At 37.2% G+C, this 7,528-nt stretch overlaps 1 protein-coding gene across 2 annotated transcripts in view; it reads right to left on the reverse strand.

Annotated features, from left to right (window-relative positions):
* EPHB2 (EPH receptor B2) overlaps positions 1-7,528 on the reverse strand; it is a 2,126,559-nt gene that overhangs the window by 84,034 nt on the left and 2,034,997 nt on the right. The gene's annotated exons all lie outside the window — the stretch shown is intronic.

Genomic DNA, 7,528 nt, shown 5'->3' on the forward strand with positions numbered 1-7,528 from the left:
GGGAAGGCATAAGCCACGTGTGTCAGTGCATAAAGGCAAATTGTCAAGAGCAAAAGTCTGTGGTCTTCAGCATTAGACTGCTGTCATTTCTGTAGATTAAGTCCAGATGGACAAAACTCTTGGCTTGTGAATGATAAAATGATGCAAGCAAATGGTTTTGGGGTTCAAGGGGGATAGAAGGTCAGTTGGACTTATGGCAAGCCTTCCACAGTGAACCAGCTGTAAAACAACAGAGAGAAAAGGTGGTACGTAGAGAGGACAAACTGAAGAAATATGTTACTTAAATGCTGACCTTCACATCTCTGGGTGTGATAGCCTGGCCTTCACATCCCAGCAGCTCCTCAACTACAAATTCCCTCAACCAAACTGCTGCAACTTCTAGAACATATGCTACTTACCTGCCATACACAAACTGAACACAAAGATGAGAAAGACATGTGCACCAATCCAAAAGGGGCTACTGGAAAAGCTGAAAGAAACACTGCTGAGAGCAACAAAACATTAAATAAGCGGATACAAGCAAAATTCTGGTCCCCATGGGACGTCAAAATGATTGTGGAAGCCAAAATGGTGAAAGGAATGTTTATTTGTTAATGAAAATAGGAAGGAGAACACAGTGAGAGCCAGTTGTACACAAAAACTGTTACATGGCAACAAAGTGGGCAGCCAATATGGAATGAGGCCTAACTGATGGGTTGTGAAGGGTAAACAAGAAATGTAGGTATGGTAAGGAGAAAAAAGGTTAGAAGCCAGCTCAGTCCTGTTCGAAACTGAGAGCAGGAAAGTAGTAAGAATAGATCAAGCAGAAGTCCTGGTCACTGGGTATACCCCCTGACCTGGAACACAGGACAATGGGGATGTGCTACACTGACACAGTCTTGTCAAGGGAGATCATGTCAGAGAAGGAACTCTGGGGAAAAACATCATAGATAACGACCGATAGGTCACTTGAGACAGATCAGGTACAGAAAACAGGCAAATGGCTAAGGAGTGTTAAAGAAGAAAAGTGAGTGACTAAGGCTAGAAAGTCCTAAAATTATCCTAGGGGAAATTAATGAAGAAGCATCCAAAATACTGGCCTAGATCACTTTTGAAAGTTAATGGCCTTTTGAGTCACAGCAAGTATGGAGTCACAGAGGTCTTTTCAATCTGCCTTATCTCAATCGTATCCCGATAAAATAATTGGGTCATAAGAGATACAGACGAATCTAGTGGAAGTAGTACTGCATGAGGAAGTGATAAAAGAGAAGTTATCAGATATGTTCAGTTACTTGAGAGAGATGAAGGAGAGGAGATGGGACCAAATTACCGAAGGGGCTGTTGTACAAAGGCTGCCTGCAGCACTAAAACAGACACAATACAGTGCAGGTCTTTTTCTGTCAGTACCTTTTTCATATGTCTAACAGTGCCTGAACTTTAGCAAAGTATTTGGTTCTATTCCACACAAAGACATGGCAGTCAAGCTTAAGATTATAAGGAGTGAGGCTTGAACTGGTGATGTTGGTAAAAAGATGGCTAAGAGGGACATAACAGACATGTTTGATGAAGGAATCAGAATAATTTTCAAGGCAGATCATGTGTGAGGAAATGCATGCGCTACTACTGGGTCATGCTCAACTCAGGTCACTCATATATCATCCTAATAAATCCTGCAGATATGTAAGCTTATATGTAAATTCTTATGAATGTCAAAATAAATGTTACAAGGTGGGTAAGGGGTTCTAAGAGAACTCTATCCAGATAGTAGAAACAGCATAGAAGGAGGAGCTTGCGTTCAATGCCAACACTATGGGGTCATACAGTATAGGAACCAACAACAAAGCAACTTCTTAATGTTGCCAGAAGAGGACTGACACATTTTATTCACATCTCAGTATTCTGTAACACTAAGGTGAAATGTAAGGACCAACTGGTGATATCCCTGAGGTTGGGGAGCTTATGGGTAAGAATAATAATGCAGATGTGCCAGTGGCAGAGGTCCCTCATGAAGTTTGCAAGAAGTGAAGTAAAAAACAGAGTAGCAGATAAATCCAGTTATGCAAGCAAATCACTAAATCCAAACAAACCCAAGGGAAGTTTTAACTGTGGAAGGTGTTCTGTATGTAAACACATTGTTAACACCAACCACACTACGACCATTAACGGACAAAATGTACGGATCAATCAACATATAAATTGTTACACACGCAACGTCGTGTACATTGCAATATGTCAAAACTGTGAAAGTTTTTATGTGGGAAAAACTTGCAGGTTGCTACGTGATAGGATTAAAGAACACTTACTGGACATTAAGAAGTTGAAATTGACCAATGCACTAGCAAGACATATTAATCAATTTAACACCCACAGTTTCAAATTTATGGGGGTATTTCACCAAGAGTTGGACCCGCAGGGCAAGACCACCAAACACAATCTTGATATAGTGGAATTAAAAATGCAAATTTTATTAAATGCCAATCAACATCCGGGTCTAAACGAATACATTACCATCAAACCCATTTTATGGTTACATCACATCAAAGGTACTTAATACGTACCTATAGACCAGTTTGGGTTTTTACACACATTACATTACACATTTGAAGCCACCCCATTGATTTCTTAAAGTTTTTAAGTTTTTTAAAAAACAACAGGTTTTATCTTTTCAAGATGCTCTAAGGAATTTTTCTGAGGACATTTTTAAGAATGTTTTGTAACATTTTATCACATGAGCACTTTAGAGATTTATGGTTACAAATTTAATTTTAATTATATACACCACGTTGTTCATTTTTTCATTTATTATTCATTTTTATTATGATATTTGTTTTCAAATTAAGGCTTATTAGTTGTATACACATTTATATATGTGTACATTTACATACTCATAGATTTTGGTGTACACCTCAGACTCAATGAGGGTAGATGGCAGGTGACACTCATAAATATGTACAAAACAAATATAAATAAATGTAATAATAATATATACATTCTTTATTTTTATTGAAATTTAACCTTATGATTTATTATTTATTGATTATATGTTTAGGTATTCCATTTATTTATTTATTTATATGTGGGTATTTATTTGACTCATTGTACAACATTTTTATTCAATGAATAATGTAATGAAATATAGGTACATTTATTTATTTATTTAACTCTTTTACAGGTTATTCACATTTTTTTTAAACCTTGGACAATTTATCAAGTTACTTTACACAATGGGTACACTTTTTATCAGTATATACATACATAAATTTAATATAGAAATATATATTACATATGTGATTATAAACACACATATATATTTTGTACTAATATTACCACAATACATAGATTAGCACTGTTTTTTAAGTAATCTTATGACATTACTAATGATTAAGTTTTATAACCGAGTCGTCTCTTTAAGGAGGTTATGATCAATTATGCAATTTTTGATTCAATTGAACAATGAAGGCAATTAAAGCGGTTATTTAAGGACTAGATTTTTGTTGTAGCATTGTTCTGAAGAAGTCCGAGTAGTCGGACGAAACCTAGGTCGACGCATTTTGTTTCTTGTTTGTAAGATTAAAGACATCTTTTAAACTACAGCATCTTGGAGCGTTTATTGACCTTTAGCAATTATTCGTTACTGTGGATTTTGGTGTTTTTTGCATTACAACACACCGGCTGGGTTTTTGTGCCATTCATCCTCTAGTCTTTTGTAATAATGCAGATGTGCCAGTGGCAGAGGTCCCTCATGAAGTTTGCAAGAAGTGAAGTAAAAAACAGAATAGCAGATAAATCCAGTTATGCAAGCAAATCACTAAATCACTAAATCCAAACAAAATGCAACTGGAACCATGCACAGAAAGAAATTGTATTTCATTATCCAAGAAGTGCTTTCACATCCTCAAGATGCTTTATTAAGTGGTATAAAACAAATATAAAAATGCAAGGAATATATACCCTAAAAAATGAAAATCATGTGCTTTAAAATTAATGAAAAAATTTCCTCATGAGTAATTTAGGTTTAAAGGAACAATACTCGTTTAAGACCAGGCAAACTAGTTGCATTTAACCTAGTAATCCAATTATATTCACAGTCCTCTGTTATTTTCTAAATGTCGCCACCTCTCAAACTTATGAACTATTTGTAGCATCATAAGCCTAAAAGTGTGTTTCTTACCTGCATATGCAAAATGAATAACTAGGGCATTTTTAGTACTCTGCAGCCTGATCTCATACAATATCTTTAAACAGTCGATCTGTCTTGGCCACATGAATTGAATCACATCTGTCACTTGTCAAATGTTCAATATTACAATCAGCATGATGTAATCAAGAATGTTTTGAACATCTGCACAATCATAAAAATATAACAAGCAAATTACGGCTACTGCCAATTCATGTACAGCGTGTCTGTGAGCTATGAGTTGAAACTAGAACTCCCGGCAATAACCACATTGACACACGGATGGTATGAGGGCTCCTCACAAAAAAAAAAATACTCTAACTGAAATCTGAACTGAAGAACCACACACAATGAGGTAGCAGCAGCTGTGCAATGACTTTTGGTTCAGATCTACATGTTTGTGTTTGCCCTACAATACAGGTACACTTACTGGTCTTTGACTTTAAACATGATCCCAGCAGGTACTTGAAAATGGCTCATTTTCTTCTTTGAGAACATGGGGCAACAGCAAATGGGGTGACTACAGTAGAGATAAATGCATGCAAAGAAAAAGCTTTGTTTTCCAAATCTCTAGAGTCAGGTGGCGCATACAAACACTAGTAAAGTTACAAGTACTAACATGATTTTATTCTTAAGGCATTAGACAAGGCACTGATTTCCAATGAGTTAACAATTGCTGCTGTTTACCTGAGTTGATCATTCACTTCATTTCCTGAGTTGGAGTTTATTTATATATGATGAACAGTTTTAAAGTATTTATAAAACACGCTTCTTGAATTAGGATGTCAGCCTGAAGTGCCAATGAGGCAGACAAGTGAAATTTTAATGTCTACAATGTGAATAACTGCAGCAAACACTGCATTGTACTATAATTTATTCAAAGCAAACCTAAGGGGACATCTATACTTCCTTTAAGTTTCTGACTGCCTACTTGCAATTTCCGGCTCTGTTGTTACTATGGTTTTCTTGGTTGTGATATTTTCTGCACTCTACAACTAGTTAGCATACAAATGAACAAATTAGAGATGTGGCTTTGTAACTTGATGAGATGGGGAGAGATGGGTTAGTAGAAGGTAGAGGTGTGCACAAAGCATTCAAATACAAGTAATAAAAATAAAAACACTTCCAAACTGAGCTTAATTGTTGCATTACTGTTTACAAGACCCATCCTTAAACACAAGTCTGTGTTCTGTTACATTTAACAGACTGGGTTTCCTTGTGTTTCTGTAGCCAAACAAACATAACTGCCGGGTGCTTGCCACTTGAGAGGGTTCAACATTACCTTAAGGATTTGTTAAATGACAGATGTTAGATTTATGAAAAGTAACAAAATACTTGGGTCAGAATATTGGAAGTTTACAAACTATGATTGCAAAATGCAGTAAGTACTGATAATGGCCACCTTAAAAAGAAGAAAAAAATCACGTCGTCTTTCAATACTGCTATACGAGTAAAAGCATTGCACCTGCTTGAAATACAGTTTAGCACGGCAAGGAATGGCAGCTTAGGATGCAAAACATGCAGTGCAGGGCAGAACAAATGACAGCTGTTAAATTTGAGAAGCACGTTAAAGAACATGCAACACTGAACATTTCTTGAAAAAATATTGCCATTTTCCAGTTACAAGCTTACATTTGGGAGATTAGAGTTTGTATTCCACTTGTTACTGTCATTAACTATGTAGATTTATAAGAGTTGTTCATAGGTTTAGGTAAACTGTATTTACTAGTCACCATATGTCATAAATGGCTACATATTGCAATTCCAACAGTTATAACTGCAAGCTTTGGAATTATAAAAAAAGAAACATTGAAACTAAAGAAGAACAGTGACTATAGAAATTTTCTGTCTTCCTTTAAAGTTGATTTTTACAAGGGCAAAGTTCCCCCTGCACCCCAAACACCACCATTACTTCTATATACAGTAACAGTGTGATCACCATACATCAGAGCAAAGGAATACCTTATGGCACACAGGTTTCAGAATTAACATGCAGAAGCCTGATTTTCAAAAATTCAGTTTTGCTGTTCTGAGAATCATATTTCTGAGTCTTAGAACTGGAAATAACTGTCATCGTAAATACAATGCTGTATAATAAGCTACCACAGTCAAGTGTGGACAAAAAATGGAATGTCAAATGCCAGAATGCTCTGATACCCTTCCACCTGGAAGGGAAATGGCACCAGAAGCTCAACTCATATCATAGACCCACTGAGTATCCCCACACAGACAGCTCCTTTTTGGGGAGTATAATGCTGGTCCCCACAACAGCTGATATTCTGGATTACTGTCGTATGTGTCTGCATCTTCATTATCTGCTGATAAATTAAAAGTGCCATGGTCTGTGCAGCTGTGAAATATCAGTGAGGACTACGTATCAGTGAAAGAAAAGGTTTGAAGGACTTTCTCCTCCATTTTGTGGTATGTGCCAGTCATATCTTGTAAACTTTAAGACCTCTTTAGATTGGTGATTTCTGTATGCAATACTTGAAGTTATTATCTAAGTATGGGGTGAAATTAAACTTTGCATTAGTAGTTAGCTATACAGGAGCTTTACTTATCTACTTCATTTTAACAGTGTAATTCAACTGTCTCATTGCATACAGTGCGTTTGCCTTCCCTGATTTTTATTTTATTTTACTTGATAAACTGCCAATGTCCCACCAGTAAACAGTGCAGTACTGGCTTGGTGAAAGTCGGCAAGCCCCACCTCTTGCTTTAAAGACTACCTATGGAGCCATATCTAGGAGGTCTGGTGATTACCTCTCATTTCTAACTAGCTGCAGTTGTAGCATGTGCCTTACAACCACAACCAGGAATGCAGTATCGCTACTCATTTATCCTTGCTGCTTCATAAATCAGTACTGGTCCTCCACTCATGACCCATCAGCGCCTGCCTACTGCACTCCTAACTGCTTGTGCCTGCAGCAGCCGGGTCTATATTAGAACATCGAAGTTTCACAACTTTGAATGTTCTAATATCGACCCCTATTCAGCGAACACTGAAAATAGCGAAGCTGCGGAATGCCGAATTTCTTCCTAGGGAAGGAATTTGGTTGGCCGTTCCTGTGGCTTCGCTATGTTCAGCACTGTGGTGGAAAGTTACGGTTCGGGATGAGGTAAGTGTGCATTTGTGTGGACGTGAGGGTTAGGGCATGGGGTAGGTGAGTTAGGGTTAGGGCGTGGGTGAGGTGAGTGTGGGATAGTGACGGACCTTAGGGTTAGGGTTTGGGTTAAGGTAAGTGGATAGCTAGTGGTGTGTGTACAGTTTAGTATAGATGCAGGATTTTAGGTGTATGTGTGTGGATTGCTGTTTGTTTGGTGTGTTTGTGTTGTGTGTATGTGTGTCGGAAGAGCAAATTTTTTCCCATG

This window comes from Protopterus annectens, chromosome 2.part0 (assembly GCF_019279795.1).
Source record: "Protopterus annectens isolate FY-2018-M chromosome 2.part0, PAN1.0, whole genome shotgun sequence".
In the NCBI taxonomy this organism is placed as follows: domain Eukaryota; kingdom Metazoa; phylum Chordata; order Ceratodontiformes; family Protopteridae; genus Protopterus; species Protopterus annectens.